At 36.3% G+C, this 22,340-nt stretch overlaps 1 protein-coding gene across 8 annotated transcripts in view; it reads left to right on the forward strand.

Moving 5' to 3' along the window:
- Positions 1-22,340, forward strand: part of MYT1L (myelin transcription factor 1 like) — a 451,096-nt gene that overhangs the window by 185,464 nt on the left and 243,292 nt on the right. For 2 of the 8 annotated variants that reach the window (XM_063442206.1, XM_063442207.1), the window contains exon 3: positions 10,268-10,375. The exons of the other annotated variants lie outside the window; for them this stretch is intronic. The gene's annotated coding sequence lies outside the window, so the exon portion shown is untranslated. The remainder of the gene's footprint in view (positions 1-10,267; positions 10,376-22,340) is intronic. 8 annotated transcript variants of the gene reach the window in all.

Raw genomic sequence — 22,340 nt, forward strand, 5'->3', positions numbered from 1 at the left:
AAATTCCCTGATATTTATGGATTTCATAGCTTTTTTCAAGTGTTGCTGCAGCTTTTTACTGGCATTTAAGTCTGCACTTTTACTAGTGGGTAGCAAAAATAAGCAACATTTCTTCTTCTACAGCAAATCCGAATCATTCTCCTTAAAAATGATGAATCCACTATATGGGATATCCATCCACAGGAACCAAGGGTTCTGCAATGAAGCACCTATAACAAAGCATTCTGTTTATAGGAAGGCTGGTAAGAGAGGTTGAAGTCAATGGACCTCTAAACAACCAGCAATTGAGGGCTGGCAAGGTGGTTGTGGCCTGCAGCCTCAAACCATTTTTTTGAAAATGTAAAATATCATAAGGTGCGTTGGTGAGTACTGTTTTCATAGTTCTACTTGTGTGAGGCAATAGATAGATTGTCCAAGGACTTTGCTAGCCTTACATTGAGTGGCTTTTTGTTTGGACTAGTGGTCTGTGCTTTCAATGTTCTCCAGGCCTTGACTGGCACCTTGGGATAGACTGCAGTATTTGAGGCTGATAAAGTGACCACAATGAGCATGTTTCATGCAATGTTTGATAAAAGACTGATGATGAGGTTCAGAACATACAACTTGACAGCCTTTAGCTATGGAGTCAGTAAGTCCAAAGACATAGACTTTATCTCTTAGGCATGCAGTGATTTCTATAAATGCTTCTTCATACTGTTCAGATCATATAATGGAGATTACAGAGCAATATGATGGCACATCTTACAACTCCAGCAGTCTCCATCAAATATTATATGCTTCATAGTAAGACCACCCACACTGAGATCTATAAATTTCAGGCACAAATAGGGCCATTTGTTTGTACTTGCTGTTTAGGCCAGAAGTTGTCAACCCTCTGGTGATTCTGTTTTTTGTCTAAATTAATGGTGAACCTTATTAGAGTTTTTTTCACAAAACATTGAAATATAAAGTGCAGACAACTAATATATCCAAAGTTTAAAGCAAAATAAATATTTGAATAAAATCTCTAAGTTACGAGATCTGCTAATTCATGTCCAGTATTTTATTTTTGTAGGTCTTCAGAATAGTATAGGCTAGATACAATGATAGTGATACATTTGTGATCTTTGTATCCTTTTCTTTGGTTTGCATGAAGGACAAATACTTCATTATCTCGCTGTTTTCTTTTTTCAATTGTCGTTTGACATAGATGGATAACACTCTATGTATGTCTAATATATGCAGTTTGTGATCCTCTGGATAACTTGTGCAATAGGATGACACAAAGTAGACTCATTAATGTGAGATAATTCAATAACCTTTGACTGTAAAGGATGTTTTGGCCTTTATTGACCTTGTCCTGGAAGAAATGGGAAGGCAGAGTCTCAAAGCATAATGCAATTAACTTGCCATTATTCCTTAGTAAGGTAATAACCAGCAGAAATCACAGAGATTACACTGATTTTAATTTAAAGGCTATTGTCCTTTCTGATCTTGACATTAATGTATACGTTTATCAGTTAAACATGTCAAAAGAGAATCCATTTCTTGAATATGAAACGTGAATATAATATTGTTTTGCATGTTTCACTATTCTAAGTGGCCCTAAAATATATCTTATTATTTTTTTTTTTCACAACAATCTTTGCATGAACTTCTCACGGAGAAGTCTTTTCATTCTCATCTACAAAAACACATTATTCAAAGTCCCATAGTAAAATACAAACTAAAAAATTAAAATAATCATTAGCCAATCACATTGAGCATGTTATGAGCAGATTCTGGGACAGACAGAAATGTAATGCAAACGTATATATGTGATCTTAGCAGTATTATACAAATTAACTCTGTAGAGAATGTAGCACTGCATATGGATAATTTTGATTAACTCTCTTGATTAACATAAAGTTCCCCTTGAGTCTCAGAAAATGTAAAACATATATAGCAATTGGGTGGAATTTAAATAAAATTTGCAAATGAAAACTGAAATAAGAAGAATAAGTAATGTTATGTGGAATATCTTTAAAAATGCTTAGTTTATAAAATTGAGGAAAAGGTATGATAACAATCTAGCTGCTAAATATGCGTCTACATACAAGAGTTTGAATTATTTTCCAAATGTTTTATTGGCTTGGAAGATTTCAAATAATGCAAAAATTACAGTTTTCAACAAACCCTTGAGTAAAATAGTACACTGAATGTGAAATGCATTAATCAATATTAATAAATACAAGAACTGCATTATAAAATTACCACTTACATATTATGCTAAATTGTATCCTGTAAAAAGTGGCAGCTAAAGAAACCCTATAGTCACCAATAACCAGATAACCATTTCATCTTACTGAATAGGTTATAGAAACTGGAGTCCCATGGCACTGTCCCTTCATTTAATGGCAAACCATGTTTAAGTTAACACTCAATGAGGGTTCCTGACAGCTCAAAAGCCCAGTAACCATTTGGGGCATGGGTAAGGCAGCGATTAGTCATACCAATTCATGATAGTGATAGGTGCTGTGATAGGCTGGAAGCAATCATCTGACATTCTCAGGTCAATCACCACCATCATGGGCATTGCTAAGTGGCAAAAAACATTGACCTTCAGACCATACATATATTTGATAACCCCTCCCACAGTTAAACCTAAGCCCGCTCAATGCCCTACCTCATGCTCTGCTGTAGAATAAAAAAAATAGAATTACATAAGTATATCAACTTTCAAAGGAGGATAGCACTCTGTCAATGTTTCAGATTTCATATGAATGTTTCATCAGGATAAAAAGTTTACACATAAAATTGCTCATATATTTACATAATAACCAATTATGACTTAATGTGCATTTACCCCCTTCCCTTCCCACCATAAATGCATCAACTCTAGTGCATGTCAAGTAATGCGCACACACATGCATGCTCACTCCCGCATCCACTCCGCCCCTTCGGTGGGAACATGGTTGCCATGGAGCCGCAAGATGTCACAGCTGAATTTGGGGATGCTAAAGAATTAAAATGAACAGATAGCTGAATCCTTACATACACATTAGAGAGTTATTTGTCAAAGTCATCGTATCACTGTATTACAATTGTTTATTATGTATATATGAGCAATTGTATGTGTAAACTTTTTACCTGATGAAAGATTAACAGATAACCTGAAATGTTGATAGAATGAATAAACATGTTTTATTTTTTAAGAATTGGGATAGTGTTATCCTCCTTTGAAAGTTTGCACTTTTTGTCAGATCAATCACCAGGTAGATTGACGTTAAGCAACCCTGTAGTGCAGATTTTTGTTGCTGCATATATATTAAAGTGCCACTTGGCACAATGATGCACACACTCTTACAAACTCAAAAAACCCACACAATTACACATACATAATGTTAGAAATGCAAATGCACTCACTGATACAGATATATACAATCACACACACACACATGCACAAATACAAACAATTACACATATACTTATATACATATACAGAGTGATACATCCAGATACATACAAGCTAATACACATACTCAATTACACATATACACTATCAAACACTCATAGACGCACACATAATGATACGTGTACTCACAGATACACAGAAACTGTTGTACATATACATACACTATTACACACACTCAAACACTCACAGATACACACACTGTTACGTTACACATAGTCACAGATACACATACTCTGTTACAAATATATATACACACATTACATATACATATACAAAAATGCAGGGTTCAACATGAAATCTAAAACCATTTAAGAAAAACTAAACAGATTTCATACTGCTCCCTTCATGTTCCTTTTATTATATACTGCTTTCCCTCATGTTGCTTAGATTGTATACTGCAGCACTCCCATTCACGTTGCTGAACACTTTCCGTGGTGGCATAGTGTATCTGCTCTTGCGAGCTCCAGTGTTCAGAGCATTTCCGTGGTAACCTGCGGCAACTCGCAACTCTCTGAACCTCTGGAACTCACACTGATTGAGTGCGGCTGCAAGTGGATTGTGAAGTGGATTGCAGTAGTCAAAGCGGTAGAAGATCTTGGCATGGACTAGCATGATGCATCTTAGCTGCATCTGATGTTAGATAGGAGCAGACGCAAGCTATGCTTTTGAGATGGAAGCAGCAGTATTTGGTGATTGAAAGGGCCATAGGGGTGAATGAGAAGTTGGAATCAAAGAAAACATCTAGGCAGCGAACCTGTGATTTAGAGATGATGTTAGAGCCATTAAATCGGACAGAGATGACTATGGGAGTAGCGTTGAAGGAAGAAAAGATGAAAAGTTCTGATTTGGAGTGTTTAGGTTTAAGGAAGTGAGCAGCCATCCAGTTAGAAATAGCATAAAGGTATTCCTAAACACAAATCATAAAGGAACAGTGAAAAAATGAGGAGGAGTCCTATAGATATTTGCAGTGCAGAAGAAGAGCCAGAACAGGAAATACTGAAAGAGGTAGGAGAAGAACCAGGAAAGAGCAGAGTCTGTAGACTGTAGATTGTAGATTTAGATTATGAAGGATGAGAAGAAGAAGATGATGATCAAGGGCATCAAATGCAGTAGAGAGGTCACGGAAAAATAAGAGTGACCACTGTATTTAGGAGCAGGGCCTGTCTTAAGGGTGTGCGAGCTGTGCGGCCGCACAGGGCACCATGGCAACAGGGGCGCCGGGCGGCCGACACAGCTCGCAATCAGTCACTCACAGGCTGGCCTGAGTCATGTGCAGAGCAAGTCAAGTGCATAGTGCTGTGCACTTGACTTGCAAATTATGAATAGAGCAGCGGCCGGGAGAGAGAGGAGGTCAGGAGCACGGAGGAAGAGCGTGCTCCGCCTTCAAAGTAATTCGCGGAAGGATCCGCACAGTGAGTATGAGGGAGGAGGTTAGTGCTTTGCTATCAAGGTCGGCAGACTTGGACACTGTCAGGAGGGTCCAGGGAGCAGCAAACTTTATTGTGAGTCTGCTCTTGTTGTAACTACTGCTTTTTTATATTATTAAATAGATTGTTGTTTTTTTAAGGGTGGCAGGCGTTTTTGTGTGTGGGGGGTTTGCAGAAGGGGGAGCAGAGGTTTTCTAGCTAGGATTTTGGGGAAGGGGTTTTGGTTATGGGAGGAGCAGAGGTTTTATAGAAGGGGTTAGGGGTTTTGTAAAGAAGGGGAAAGGCGTTTTGGTGTAGGGTAGAGGTTTTGGTGTAGGGGAGAGGTTTTGGAGAAGAGGGGGCAGGCATTTCTGGTGACGTGGCAGGGGAAAGGATTTTGTGGAAGGGGCATGGGTTTTGATGAAGGGGGAGCAGGGGGTTTGTAGAGGGGGCAGGAGTTTAGTATAAGGGGGGCAGGGGTTTAGTATAAGGGGGCAGGGGTTTAGTATAAGGGGAATAGGGATTTAGTATAAGGGGGCAGGGGTTTAGCATAAGGGGAGCAGGGGTTTAGTATAAGGGGGGCAGGGGTTTAGTATAAGGGAAGCAGGGGTTTAGTATAAGGGGAGCAGGGTTTTATTTTAGAAGGGGAGCAGGGCTTTTGGTGAGGGTGGCAGTGGTTTTGGTGGAGGGGAAGGTTTTTAGTGATATTATGTGTACATTGCTGTATAGTAGATATATATATATATATAATTATAGCATGTGTTTGTTAAAGGGGGAGAAGGAACTTTGTAGAAGGGTGGGCAGGGATTTTATTAAAGGGGGAGCACGGGTTTTGTAGAAGGGGCAGGGGTTTTGTAAAAAAGGGGGGCAGGGTTTTTGTAGAATAGGGGGCAGGGGTTTTGTGGAAGGGTTTTGTAGTAGGCGGAACAGAGCTATTGTAGAAGGGGCAGGGGATTTGCTGAAGGGGGGGGGGAGCCACATGTTGGGCTTGCACAGGGTGCCTAATCACCTAAGGCTGGCCCTGTTTAGGAGCAATTAAATCCCTGAATACTTTGGCCAGAACTGTTTTGACAGATGATGGGGGACAAGCAGAGAGATAGATTCAACAAAGTTGGTCAGTCTTCTCCCCTTATTGATGACTGTAGATTCCGATGGTTTTGAACACCATAACATCTGAGTTCTGTTGAGACTTATGTCCACTACATGGCTTTAGAATTACTTTTATGTGGTATTATATGCTTCTGATAGAAAATCAATGAGAATTGTAACATCAGTGGTGATGTCATGGTGTCAGGGTCACATGAATTAATGGCTTATTAAGTGCAGTGGTGATTAAATTACGAATGGAGCAGACTGTCTGCAGCAATTTGACATGTTAACAAATATGTGTCACTATAATATACCTTAGTAGTTCCATAATGTGCTAATAATTTAGGAAATGATTTCAGGGACTAGCATTGACACTTTTTGTATACTGAAAAAGCTCACTGGAACCAAACAAATGTGTACAAATCTTAAGTTTTACCTTGCATAGCACATTGGACTTCATAACGATACCTAGCTTTTAGCTGATGAATAATGTTATATTTATTTCATAGCAGTGTTTTGCAATACAAATGAATATTTAAATGTATCCATCTGTTAAAATAAATATTACTCCTGATTCTTTAATACCTGTTCCCCTAAATATAGAGCACATGGTGATAAGACACTATATATTTTAAATGTATGTCAATGCATTTATTATTATTATCTAATACATTTTAAACCACAGTGGAGTCTCATTGCTTAGCTATGGTTGTCTTTAAGTTCTCAGCATACCACCAAAATGTATGCCATTGTAGAAATGTTGGAAAAATCTCCAATTTAGCTGAGTTGAACATTTTTTCAGCTGTGTGTCTTTGGACTAAATTAAGCAGCGTACTAATTAGTGATTAGATCCCTAAATATTTGTAACAAATTGGTTATAGTACCTGTATTATAACCTCTAAAGCCCTAGGGTTAAGATACAGTTTCTGTTTTTTAAATAATGTTATATATTTACTAGTTTATCCAATTCTTTAAATCGCTTTTGAAATATAAAATCTGTCTGGTTAAAGTAGACCTATGTTCATGCTGTTCTCTAGTAGCTGAGTATTTCAAAATATACCAACTTAAGCTGATTCAAGTCACTGTTATCTCATCCTGTTACTTGTCCTCTTGCTGACCGGCAACACTAAAGTGTATTATAAGAAAAAAAAAGCAGTCAAACAGTTAATGCATTCAACAAGAGACAATGCACAGAGGCTAGTGTGACTGGCTGGGCTTTATTTCTGTCAGTAATATGCTTTAATTCATTTTATATTGACTACAATGGAGAATCAATATGATAATTTGATTGCATAAAACAGTCTAGCCAATCACATTGATTTATTCAGTGATGACTCAGGGGTAAACCCAAAATTATGATCACAGAGTTAATATTTGGTGCAACTATTCTATCATTGTTTATCCGTGTGTGATCACAGGTTTTTTTTTTTTGTTTTTTTTTTAAATCTAAATCACACCAAGAATGGCTATACGGACATTCGACTTGAACATAAGTTCTGATGCAATTATCAACTGGGTTATTGTTATGGCGGCCGGAGATATGCCTTATGACTCGGCAATGTAATTAGATGACCAGAGCATCCGTCTGTGACCTTTCTGCTCTACTCGTAGTGTGTCCTCCATTTTTATTGTCTCTAAGACAACTATAAAGTTACCCCCACCCTAATTTATTTCCATTTTGCCTAGATCTTCTCAAATATGTCGAATTTGTCCGTTATATTGAAGGCCATTTGTTCAAGTGTTTTGATATTCGATACCGTCTCTCGTATTGTTTGGAATACTTGGGTTTGTGTGGATTTCCAAAGTTGGGCAATACCGTTTTTGCGGCTACCATAATTTGAATAATCAATGCGGTTTTGTACTGTAGCACTCTGTGAGGAAATATATGTAGTAGGTATATTTCTGGTTTCAATGGCAGTAAGATGTCCGTGAAATTGTATATTAATTGTAAATTAATTATTCAATGCTTTCCTATTGGGATTCTGGTGACGCTGGAGGTCCTCATGCATACCGTGTTCTAAGAACACGGAAGTCCCTCTAGTGTCTGTCTGATAGACAGCCACTAGAGGAGGACTTAACCCTGCAAGGTATTTATTGCAGTTTATAAAAACAGAATTTATGGGAGTGAAGCCGTTTTTGGAATCTGGAAATATCTTGTTCATTCTTACTCTAGGCAGAATACGGATAGTTATAATACAATGAGCCCAAAGGAAACACATATGCCCATTCCTGCTCTCTGTGGGGTCAACCCCACCTTGTTTCCTTAGGACTGTATCAGACAATGTTAACGAAAACCCACCTCTACGTAATTTTTTTTATTTAGTTATGTATTTATTTTTGTTGCATTTTTTTTTTTTACGTTATTCTTTTTTTTTTCTTTCAACTGGATTTTTACTATGGCCTCATTACCCACCTCTTGCATAATTTTATTACTCTGGTCGCTACCCTCTAACATTTATAGCAATACATATTTTGTTACTCACAAGTATGACGTGTAAGTCATTAAAAAGTGAGGAATATGGTAGCGCATTAGGCATCCACAAGAGGCAAGTCCTGCATATATTGAGTGTGTATTACAATCCCCTGTGGGGGGGTATCCTTCATATCTTGAAGTGTACTTTAGTTGCTTTTCTGAACTTTCGTCCACTCTGGTTACAGTTTTTTTGGTGATGGCGTCTGTGGTAATTCCTGGGAAGGTCTGTAAAGACCCCATGTTCGTAATGTCTCTAACCCCTTATCTGGATCCTCGATCTTTGTCATGGTGCCAAATTCCTCCAAATCAATAGCTTAGGTGGAAATCCCCATCTATAGACAATTTTGTTATTTCACAGGCATTTGGTGATGTTGATAAACTCCTTTTGTAGTGCCATTGTCATGGCTGACAAATCAGCAAACTGAGAGACATGCGCATACGTTTCTGGCATTGCTGTGGCCTTTCTCTGTGCTGTCAGAATCGCCTCTCTGGTTTTAAAGTAGGCGTACCACAATGTCTCGAGGGACAAACGCTGCTAAATTTTTGGGCTTCAGCACCCTGTGTGTTCTGTCGATCACAATTTTCTTCAGCATTAAAGAAGGCAGAATGGCTTTAAATAAATCAACCAGGTGCTGTGGTATGTCTGCTCCTAAGGCCAATTCTGGGACTCCCCTTACACGGATGTTGGTGCGTCGGGATCTGTCCTCCAGGTCTGCCAGTTTACCCAGTTAGTGCCAATGGTCAGCCTCCATTTTGTGTAACTTGTCCATGAGCTCATTATTTCACAATTCATCTGTCCTTTCCTCAAGAGCCGATGTTCTTGCTTCTAGTTCATGTACCTCTTTGCAGATTTCCTTCGAGATAGCAAGGTAATCAGCTAGAAGGGATGAGTGCAGGTTAGATAGCATTTCTGCTAAACACTTCTCAGCTAGAGACAAGTCTTCTCCCAGCAGCTGTGTTGGATCAGTGTCAGAGCCTGTTTCTGATATGTATGAGGGGGACTTTGTGCCGCCACCATCTTGTTCTGCTTTACCTCTCTCCTTCCTCCCTGCATGGAAGATATCATGACTCCTTGACATTTTTGGTGGTGCCATGTGCCTTCCCCTGCATTTCTGCCCAATTTTCCATTAAGGCAAAAGCTTAAATTTGTTGCTCTCAGCTTTTCCGTTACGGAGCTAGTCCGACATGCGAATGCTCCCTTTTGCCGGATCTCCCACCGCCAATGGGATTTTATTTATATGTACTGCCTATTCTATTTGACTACAGGACTTTGTTTTCATTAAACTAGTGAAAGATTTACAATATTCTATAACAGTTTTGTTTTTCTTTCTGTATTTTGTTGCTTATTTTTTTTTTTTTTTTAATAATGGTTGGGAAAATATCCATTAATAGAAATATTTTAGACACATAGGAAGTAAATACTAATTTTTGTTTAGTTTATATATGCATGTTTAGTGTCCCATGAGATTAGGCACCACTGACATTGGATTTTTGGGTAGTAACGCGTGGGCATTTATTTCCGGGGTCACTGAGCACTCCTCTGACATATTACTTTGTGTTATAAGGAGGTAATAGGTACTATAAGCACCAAAATAATTAGGCACTCATGGTTCCTGGAGACGTGAGAAAATTGGGTACCCTAATTACATGTTTTAACCTTCTTTATCATAAACCCACAAAAACACATTGTAGGTGAAATTGGGAATAGGAAACATGACGCAAGGTCTTCTGATTCCGAAGCATGTGCAGAAATTTACTAAATGGTCTAAAAATAATAGTTTACAAAATATCTTATTTGTACTTTTGTTAACAAAGCCAGTTTTGCTAACAGAATAAGTTACTTTCCTCTTTTCCTCTTTTTTTTAGGAACCTTAGTTAGATGAGACCAGCTGACTTTGAGACACCCTGGAACTTTCACTTTCCCAGCAGGTTCCATACTTGAAGTCTGAGTCCAAAGAACATTCATATCTCCAGGTAGTTCCTTCTTACATACAACATTCTAGTAATGGGGTTGATTTGGGTAATGTTTCTAAATTCTGATTCCAGCACAATTACATTCACAGTACCTGTTAATTCTTTCAAAACGCAAGGTCATGAAACAAAAGGACATATGCATTAAAGGGACACTGTAGGCATTGTAACTACTTCATCTCATTGAAGAGGGTATAATGTTTAGAGTCCCCTGGTGCCATCCTTCCAATCAGAGTTAAATCATGTGTAATGTTTGATTGCTTTATCAGAGTTCCCAGAAGTCCATCCATGCTGTGCTGCTGGGTATAATAATGAAGCATTAGCCTGTGCATCAAATGGCAGCTGTAAATAGCTAAGCGTGTTGGCTGATGCTGTTTAGCCTATCACAGCGCCAATTGCTCCACCAAGAAGATTAGTCAATTAGAATTCCCTCATTCTGGTTTATGAAGTTAGAGATATTCTAGAAATAGTTAATCCATCATGGCAAGGATTGAATTGGAGTTTGGGTTGATTAGATCCCATTACAAAAATGTGGCTGTAACTAACCTACAATATAACACATACCTTTAATCATAGCAAACTACCTGACTGTTTGCACATTGTGTGTGCGGGGTGAGGGGGAGAGGTTCTGGCTAGCATGTTTAAAATGTCTCTGTACACAGCAAAATTTCTGCTCACAGCAAAGGTTTCTGGGATATGTCGCTCACTTATATGCTTTACATGTGTGCCCCTTTAACACATTCACTAGCAAAACTATTTTCTTTGTACATTGACTTTTCCTTATGCATAGCGATGAATTTGACAACACGTGACAATGGACAAAGCTTAAGCAAGGTTCTGTTTTCAGTTGGCCATCAAATGTACCCAAAATCCATCAGTATAAAGAATCTTACAGATGGGCAAACAGCAGACATCATGGGCAGAGGACATTAAAACACGGTGTCCATTTATTGAGATCTTGTACAAAGAAGGAAAGATAATAATGATAATTGTTAACATACGTGGGGCTGTTTTAACTTGATCAAAGATTAGGCAACTTTATCTATTAAAAATAAATAAAAAAATAATAGTATATAATATATACATTACAAAGCAAAAATAACACTGTCGCTCTGTGTCTCATAGTCATTAAACATTCCTAAGAACACATGTATGATGTATGTATGTATGATACCAATTAGTAGGATCTCTAAATTACGTTAAGAGTTTTTTGATGACGCACATGCATTATGTACTATAAGACCATTTCTAAAGCCTCTAGAATGAGAGAGTAATGTTCACAGTTTTTGTATTATCTTTAGCTCTTTGATAACATATGCATGTTTAAAATATAAATAATGTATCAAAAATTACAATCACTGTGGCTTATTGTAAAGTGCATTCCATCCTGTTTCATCTTAATGCCAACTGGCAGCGTAAGCAGTATCAGTATAAATATTAGATTGTGAGGAATTGTCATGGAATATCTGTAGCAATCAAATCAAAGCTCAGTAAAATAAAATATAAGATGCTGTGTACTACATGGAGTATTGGAGAAAAAAAATCAAGTATTATTTTTTTTTCCCGATTCTTTATTTTTGGTTCAATCCCTAAAAAGAATATGTTTGTGTGTCTGCCAGTGTGTGTCAGCCAGCTCAGAGGGCTCCCTCGTGCCCACCCCCTGCCAGACTGGGAGCATTTCAAAGACTTAGGGGGCCCTGAGGTGGCCAGCTGGCCAGCTCTTGGGCCCCCCTTGAAAGAGATTACAGGGCATCTGCCAGGGCGTTTAGGGGGCGGCTTTTTTGCCGCCCCCCTAACAGTGCCGCCCAAGGCAAATGCCTTGTTACCTTGTGGGAAATACAGCCCTGCCCTCCAAGTATTATTTTTAAAATCACTTTTATAACAATTTTCTTTTTTCACCACGTTCTAAGTCATGTAGTAAAATTACAGTATTATAAGTTTCATACCCACATAAACTATGTATCTTGTACATCTCATCTAGATAAACACAATTTTTCATTTTATAATGATATATAAAACAGAAAAACATACAATGAATATTAATTGTGTATAATCTTAGAATACGTAATAATGAATTAAAAACTGGATGAAGACCACTTAAAATTCCAATAACTATTTTTTATTTCATATTTTATTTTGTACCCTAAAGTTTTATATATATTTCTTAATGCCCCGTGTAGTTTTTTTTATTATTATTATTATATTTCTCATTCTGATAACCCTGGAGAAATGTGTCTAATTAGCTTTACCTGCCGTGTAACTTGAGTTTTGACTGATGTCAACAGACAGACAGACAGATAGATAGGTAGATAGAATAATTTTAAAGTTGTATGTGTTTATAAACTGTGTTTGTGGCAAGTAAACAAAGGCTAAAAAGTAGCTTCTGCTGCTATTGTTAATGCTGCAGATTCTCTCTATGAGATTAACATTTATGAACTGCTAAGGGCATCTGTGAATTTTCATTTTATGCTACCAGCTATTCCATCAAAATTACTTATTCAGGTTCACATCTCTCAGTCATTACTTAACTTGTCAGGCAACATGTTATTCTTTTTTTATATGAATATATAATTTTATTTCCCAATTTGCAGCATTGCTTGCGGAGCTCTGGATGTTTGGAAGGCAACATAAGATATGATGTAATAATAATGACTATAAGGACAGTAATATAGACAAAGGAGCTTGCTTCCCAAAGCCTTACTCAGAACTACAGAAATCTTGATCTTATTACCCCAAATCAGGATTAAATTTATGTATCATCTGGAATATATTCCTCTCAAACAATACAAAGAAACATGTATTTTGACTATACTACATCCACGCATTTTGGCCTATTAATATATAAACCAACCAACCACTAGATTTTTTCATGGTGGAAAAATTTGGCTAAGCCAAACCTTTTAAAAAATAAATAAAAAGGAAATTTCGTTTGGGACTCTTGACATCTCGTTTATTTGATAGTTTGGCTTATCTGAGTATTGTCCATGGAAATTTTTAAAGAAAACAAATCAGATGAACAAAAAGGGAAAGAATATAGGCCATTCAGTATGCTGAGAAAAAAATAATATATATATAATTTAAATAGTATGTGTATATTTTGCAGTACACTGATAGGAACATTTTACCGTCCTTTGGTTTACAGATCAAACGAGAAAAAGTAAACAATAGAGGGAAAAAGAGGAGGAGCAGGAAACATTCCTATTTTTATATATAATATATATATTTATTAAACATATAATATATAAATATATAAAGGCAAAAACAAACAAAAATATATAGCGCACCAGACAGCAGTATTTGCACAAAAACAGTAGTGCATGCCATACAAAATATCTGCAGGAGATCAATAATTCACAGCTATACAGGCATTCCTCAATATATGCCCTTAAACAGAGAGGAAATCATAGACTAAAAGATCATGGCACAAGACAGTTTATTATCAAAAAGTAAAATAAAAACATAAATGGCTTCACTCACAAAGTAAAATGCACATACAGAGAGACATGTGCAGCAAGTACCTTGCCTTAATGGCTATGAACTCTGGCTGTGTTTACTTAAATAATGGAGGCACATCAACTGTGGATCCCTTGATTGTAACTCCAGGGATCCTTTGAGTCATCCAAATGTTAGTTCTTTATCTAGGGCAGCTTTCTCAGACTGCTGAGATGTTGATCTAATGCACATTGTGTGCACAAGTATCAGGCTCAATGCATTTCACCTGCTAGTCATGTAGACTGTAGTGTTTATGGTGGTGGGAGTCTTTAAGGGCATAGCTCGGTAAGAGGCAGCAGTCAATGGTTTAATAAATGAAGACTAAAAGTGGTAAATGATGTAAGTGCCCAAAAAATGCAAACACCATTTTCCACGTTTAAGTGTCAAATAAGCAATGCTTTATCATGTGGTAAACATGGAAAGTGCCTGGTAGTCCAGTAGTTCAAAAGAGCGTATACAGAGATCACGTTGTAAGTGCCAGATATGTGCAAAAAAAGTTTTTGGGTGCTTTCCCAACATTTTCGCTTTTGACACTTACTACGTTTACCACTTTTAGTGCTCAAATATTTTCTTGTGTTTTTTTTGTTTGTTTTTTAACTTTATTTGCATTGTATCACAGTATAAATAGATAGATGTATTTTTCTTACTGGTCCTCCCTTTCCCTCTATTGGTTACTTCTCACTTGATATGTGAATAAAATCAATATTTTGCTTCTGTCCTCTAGCTATTAATCTTTTTTCCCATTAATCATCTATTTTTGGTGCCACGGATGGAACTCCCAAAGCAAATTAACATGCTTGTCCATCTTGCTAGCCGGTTTCTCAGTTTAATGTACAGAGATACAGAGATTGCCCTACCCACCTATTGGCCTACATTCAGACGAATTACAATTTATCCAAAACTGTCTAGTTACCACTACTGCATTGTTTACTGTAGAGTAAAATATTCATCACAGTTATTCTCAGGTTGCCAATGACTTGTAGGGTACCTGGCTCTACTCTAAGAGACTTGATCTACACGTTTTACAATAGACTGGATAAGGCTTCCTTTCTTAGAGCTGTAAAGGAAACTCCCCATAAATCTGAAGAACACCTTTTTACATGATTCATTATGGAAACCAGTTAGAGACTTCTCATTTAATGTTTTCTGGCTTCAAAAACTCCATTCTACTGGGTAGTGCCAAGATCTTTATAATGTCAAAGTGGTTGGTTCCTATTTTTTGTGATATAAAGCATTTATATAATACATTTTGTCCCTGCTTGGCTTAAAGGGAAACTCCAGTGCGAGGAAAACGATCCGTTTTCCTGGCACTGGAGGGTCCCTCTCCCTCCCACCCCCCAATCCCCAGTTGCTGAAGGGGTGAAAACCCCTTCAGTGACTTACCAGAGGCAGCGACAGGTCCCACGTCGCTGCTTCCTCCTCCTCCCCCGCACATTAGCGCACCTCATAGGAAAGCATTGAAAATTAATTTTAATGCTTCCCTATGGGGAATAGAGAGACGCTGGAGGTCCTCACACAGCGTGAGGACGTCCAGCGACGCTCTAGCACAGAAAACCTGTGCTAGGGACCAGGAAGTTCCCTCTAGTGGCTGTCTAATAGACAGCCACTAGGGGAGGAGTTAACCCTGCAATGTAATTATTGCAGTTTAAAAAAAACTGCAATAATTACACTTGCAGGGTTAAGGGTAGTGGGAGTTGGCACCCAGAACACTCCAATGAGCAGAAGTGGTCTGGGTGCCTGGAGTGTCCCTTTAAGAATGACTGCACACAACAGCTCTTCAGCAGCCATGTGTGAACTAGCAGAACGTGTTTGATATGATAGGATGTACGCATACTTACTAGAGTGTTGACATACATTCTTTTAAACAAAGCTTCTAATTTGGCTGCTCTTGTGGCCTGCTCTTTATTTTAGAAATATACTATAACTTGTTTTTTGTTGAAGTTATGATATGGATTTCTTTAATTTACATTATCATTTTTTATTTACGTTGTCATCTAAACTTTTCAAACATTGCTTTCACAAGGTAAGCCATGATCCGTAAGTTTTTTTTTCTTAGACAGCACTTTGACTCACACAGTTCTTTGAGGAACTTTTGGATCAAATATATTAGAATGTTTCAGCTATGTTTTAAATGTGTAATTAAGATTTTATAAATAATACAGCCATCAAACTGTTATTTCACAATAGATCTGGATCAGGTATATTTCGCATTATCACAATAGCACTTAATATGCTATCAACTAGTTATATCAAGCCTAGTACTGAATAGCACATAGGGTGGCATCTTCTCTAACAATTGAATTTACAAACTATATATTGGTTTGCCTTATGTAAAGGTATTGTTGTTCACTAACTATGGGCACACAATGTATGCAGTCAAGTTCTATTAAGTAATGTCAAAAGAAATAAGAAAATTGACAGAAAGTAAAGATCTGATGACACGACGATGGGATATTGTAAACTATTGGAAGTGAGAGTTGATCATAAATATTCACAACTCCGAGATTAAATCAAAAGATATTTTGCATGTTTACTGCAATTATTATCTGTTTACCAATGCTTTGCAATTGAATATGGAAAGCATACATTTCACAATTGATTTGCATTCATTTAAAAGATTTATAGGCACAATTAATCTTCTTAAGTCTGATTTATAGATTCCCAAGTGTGCCTGGCATTTAAGCATTGATTTCTATGTTTTGAAGGATAGGCAAAGTTAAGGGACTGCATCATATTTGTAGCTGTTCTAATTGAGTAGCGATATTGCTGTAACTGGAGTATACCAAAATAAATAATTCTAGAACTAAAACTCTGCCTTTCCCTCTTCACTTCATATTAGCTCTTTCATATAGATTAAAGGTAAATATCAGCAGACTGAGGATTAATACAGACAGATCGAGTTTTAATGCTAACGTCTAAAAACATAAAATTTGTACACATGTAACTCGTTATTTATGTAAAATACAGATAAGTTTTCATACATTTTTCAACCTTTTCCTTTAAGCTGTCATTTAGCCATTCATAAGTAGACATCTAAACTATGCTTTAATGGATTATAACCTATACTTGAACACTTCACACCTCATATTTCTTTTTTTTTTTTTTTATAAAAAAAATCGAATTTTCTGTAAATCTGCTGCATTGCAGGTCTGATAATATCTGGTAAAACATCCTCTCCTCAAGGTTATGAATGAGTGCTAAAATACTTGACTAAAAAAAGGATACATCAAATCCCGGTGGCCGGTCACCTTTGTAACCTGCTTCTTTGGCCCGGCGGTCGGCGAACACTTGCTCGCTCATTAGGAATCGGCTGACCGATCCTCAACCCTTCCCAGCAATTAGTCTGTCTCACTCATGGCCCACAATGCAACTTACGTGCAATGTTTTTTATGTTCGTTTCTTATATTTGAGCATCTGCTATTGCTAGATCCTTAGACCCAGTGGTCTTTATATACTTTGACATTTATCTATAGTTCTACACTTACTACAGCGTGTATCTTTCATTCTCTCTGTTTTACCTACATAGTGCCATGTCCCTGATGTATTCCTACTTAATTACAAAAAGTGCAGTATCCCTGACATTTTATAATACATGTTGCTGTGGTTTCTGTCATTTGAGAAATGGCTATGCATCCTTGCTTTGCTATTTGATGCATTACAAAAATAAAGAATGACATAAAAAAGATACCTAATAGTGCTCAACAGTATCAAATCTGTTATATACCAACAAGAAGCATGTATCTACCTCACTGTAGGCAAATGTTTTTTTTGTTTGTCATTACTGTCATTAATTCATTAATTAACACAATTTTCACTTCTAGTTTTTTAATAGTTTATTACATTTCATGAAACTTATTATTTTTTTTTATGATGAGTTTATTGCTTTTTATCTGGCGTTTCTTACATTCTACTGTTATCTGGTCAGCTGCTTCTCAACCTATCTTGCCTGCTGCTGCAGGTTCACATAGAGCACACAGAGAAATCACAGGTTAAGCTGAGCAGCAGTTGGTGAGATAACTATAGAAATTAACTGGCTGGGCAGCCATGTTAGGTGAACAAAAGTGAAGTTTTTTTTAAGGAATACCAACATGCTTCATTTAAAAAAAATCATTAATTTTCATTACATTTCATACACTTTTTTTTAAATGAGAAGTGCAAATTTGATGACAGTTTTACTTTTACTCCAACTTCAGGACAACACATAAATATGTTCTGAAGCATTAGAGACATACTGATTATTTTTTATTCATATGATTTCGCCCGTAGCTTTCAAGAACCTGTGTATTCCAATATTATTGACCATCTGGTGCCCTCATTGAGTTTCACCAAGTACAAACAAGTTAGTTAATATAATTGAATAAATTCAAGCTTCTCTCCATAATGAAACTGTGACCATTGAAGTCACATTCCTTTTAAACAATGCCTTGTGTAATAATAGTACGGTCAAATTAAAGATTGGTGGCTAGACAATGCAATGTGGCCAGACAGTGAGGTAGGATAAAGCAATATATTGTAATGTATTTACACTTAGATGGTTTTATGAGAGGATGGTGTTTGGTAAAAGGAAAAGCGGAGATAACTGACCATTTTTACACAGTGAAGGAATACCTCGATGCTACGGAGAAGAGAATTTGGGGGTCTAATATGTGAATAATGATATAGGTAAAATAATTCATTGTGAAGAGGGTTCAAATGAAATTTAGAGGAGCACTCTAAGTACTGTAACCACTACAACTCTCTGTAGTGGTTATGGTGCCTGGGGTGCCCTAGAACTCCCCTTGTATGCATTGTAAAGAGTAAAACTGTTTTAGAATGTTTTAACTTCTTACCTGGTGTCTACTGGATGCCACTCATCCCCTGCTCTACCTCAACCAGAGACAGAATATCCTGCCTTGGAGCTTCTCTTAGCTATACAAAGCTGAGGCCTGTAGTGCCTGTTCAGCCTGAGCTCAGACACAGAGACTGTGGTGCCCAGGAGGCAGGGAGAGCAGTGTCTGGAGAACCCCATGTAAGAGGTCAACCATTTTTAAACAGTTTGACTATGTACAATGGGAGGGTGCCAAGGCACTCCTAGCACCATAAGCACTACAGTTCATTGCAGTATTTATGGTGCTTGGAGTTTTCCTTTAGTGATCAGACTGAAACAACTAAAGTAGAATAATAACATATATCAACTTCATGTATCGTTCCTCTATTGCTAAATATGTTTCCTATTAGAACTTTGATTTTTTTTTCTCCTGGATTAGTACATGTCTGGTTATTCTCCTACTATTTATCCTGTCTTTTTGGTACTGACCTATGGGTCTTGAATTGGATTTCATTACTAGGCTTTCTTTGATGATCTGGCATATCTAACCTTATCTTCTCAATATCTGCGTTAAGTGATAGATCATCCCACGTTGCATGACCAGAAATACCTGAGACTCAATTGTTTGTATCATTTTGGATCAAGTGACTGGGGAGTGATTAACTCATGTACTAGAATGCTTCATAGTGCTCTTTAATCTCTGTCTTTACACAGAGGGTCCTGTTCCAATAACAAAATATTACAGGAATAACATATTAAAGAGTAAGGAGAGTAAGGATATGTGTATTTCTGGACCTTGCATAGTTACATAGTAACCAAGGTTGAAAAAAGACTCATGTCCATTGAGTTCGATCTTCAAAAATGTAAATTCTATGAGTATGGTGAGAACAGGAACAGCTATGAAATTGCTGTAGGAAATGTACAACTAAGATATAGTTCAATACTGATAGATTTTAGATATTTAAAATAATACTGAATACAAATATTAGAAAATGTATGTATTTCAGTTTGACCAGAACTCTAAAGTCTAAAACTTTAATGAACTTAAAAAAAACAAGCCTGAGAAACTATTGTGAAAATAGAAGTGCCAGTTATTAAGAAAGCACTTTGTATATATTATGTATGTGTGTCTTTTCATTCCTTCACAAACCTCCCCTACCCCCACGTCCTTCCCCCACCCCCAGTTCCAACAGGAGGTTAAAAGTACATTTTCCGAAATTAATTTTTCCAATTATTTGTAATATGGTAATTATAAAGGAGAGGTTTTTGAGACTTTAAGAAGTATTTCTTATAACACAGTGACTTGATTTGTTAATAGTAATGATCTAGGAAGATTTTGTGAGGGAATGAGAAGACATAAAACGGGTGATAATCTGTGAAGATAAATTTTCAATGAATGGTCTTGATCCTAGCAGACAAAAAGGTTATATAAGGAAGACATGTCTAGACTAAGCCTGTGGAAGACAAAAGAAGGCAAACGGTGTGCAAGATGTAAATCGTATTGGGAAATATATATAAAAAAATAAGATAACATTCAATATTTGAGCCATGGAGAAAAATGTTTGCAGTTTATTTAAAATTATTGATATTGTCCTTTAAAATGCTTATCAGTAAGAATTCATAGACATAAGCATATGCATATATAACTAGAAAATAAAACACAACAAACCATTAAGGAATACATTTAAAAAAAACAACAACTTTATATACACTTTATTTTTTTTTCTTGTGGTATTGGGATCATTGTCTTTTATACTGCATATGATTTGCTTTACTTTCTCCCTCCCATTCTATCAGTACAATCATTTTTGTCCTTTAACATAACTTTTACATAAAGTCACCAAAGAAGATTGGCCACAAATGCCATGTTCACTCTAGATATATAGCACATTCATTATAATGTGGCGCATTTATTAAATCTGTATACTACAGGGCATGCATTTTCCAAGTGTTCTGATATTAAAATTCTGAACTGATCAAATTATATTTATCAGTTATGATGTCTCAATAACTCTTTTTTGCATATATTATTGAACTAGTTATTGCATTCATTGGCTGAAAAAGACATCAGGTTTCCCGTAACTTAAAGACATAGTAACAGCAACAAATAAAACTATCCACGTAGCAAAATAAATTAAATAAGAAAATCATATCTCTTAAATTCAATTGCTCTCTAATCCTTGTTGTTGCATTTGATACAGAAATGGAAAAATACATGCATTAAAGCTATTGCAATTCCTATCTCAAAATGCGGAAATATACAAGCGATTTCAGTTTCAAATAACTGATTGCTATGGTTGCTGTGCCGTTATTAATAATTCCGTAATAACTTTTATTGCATTTATCCTGCATTTCCCAGCAGGTGATCACTCTCCGAGAACATCTACTACCAGGAACTATTGACATCACATATAAATACTGCTCATTGTAACTGTGCTGTACTTATTTTTTTAAATGTGAAAGTACAAATGTATATATATATATATATATATATATATATATATATATATATATATATATATATATATATATTAAAATGTGAAGTCAGGCTGATTACATAGGTCTTTATTTATGTTTACTAACAGCCCTCGCATCCCCAGATTTTCTTTGGTTCCTATGTCAATATTAATAATAGTTTGACTACTTACATTTGGGAGATGCTATAGCAGTCCTGGCTCCATAACCACTACATCACTCTGTGTTCCTGGCACCATAACCACTACATCACTGTGTGTTTCTGGCACCATAACCACTACATCACTTGGAGTGTTCTTTTTATATATAGCATGAGATACTTGTAATGCAATTTAAGAATAATGGGGAATATAAAACTTCCTTAACAGCAACAAATAACTAAAAAAAAAGTAGTTCACAACATTGCAGATATATATTGATACTACTATTTAGCAATAACTCTTCTATGTGTACTAAACGTTCCTTTGTGGATTACTGCAACTCAACTAGAACATTCATCTAGGACTTCCTTTATAGAAATGCAAAACATTAAAAATCCCCCCTTTCTAATTTAAAGTAATTCAGTCTCTTATTTTGCCATGTTACTGTGCCAATAAAGTACACATACACAGATGAATGTTTATGGATGCAAGCTATTATTGATCAGGTGTATCTGTGCAGAGATACAAAGGTTTGATGTGAATAACCAAGGCTAGGAATAGATCTTTGTAAGATCTGCAATGTGAGGATATCAGCATATTGATTTACACTGGGGAAATGTGTTTAGAAACTTTACCTACGTATATGTATTGTATGACTTTTTATTCATATAATATCATTTACTTTTTAAGCACTGATTTGCTACGTTTTGTAGATTATTTTATAATTATACTTTTACAACATATTAATAATTAGTGCATGTCCCTAGTCTGCATTGGATATTTTTTTGATCAATTCTGTCTTTGTGTGGATAATGTTTGAATGTGTCTGTTTCACTCAGCATACTTTAGATTGTCTTTCTATAACTGTGATCTAATGAATTTAATAGTACATTCACTAGAGAAATATATATATATATATATTTTTTAAATCAAGAGCTATGATTGAGTTTATAATCGAGTAGCAATTTTTATGCCAAAATTGCAATTGTCCTTCACTGGATTTTTTTTATTTTTTTGCATAGTTTTTTTTTTCCAAGTCAGTTGTCAGCTCACC

Source organism: Pelobates fuscus, chromosome 2 (genome assembly GCF_036172605.1).
Source record: "Pelobates fuscus isolate aPelFus1 chromosome 2, aPelFus1.pri, whole genome shotgun sequence".
Classification (NCBI taxonomy): Eukaryota; Metazoa; Chordata; class Amphibia; order Anura; family Pelobatidae; genus Pelobates; species Pelobates fuscus.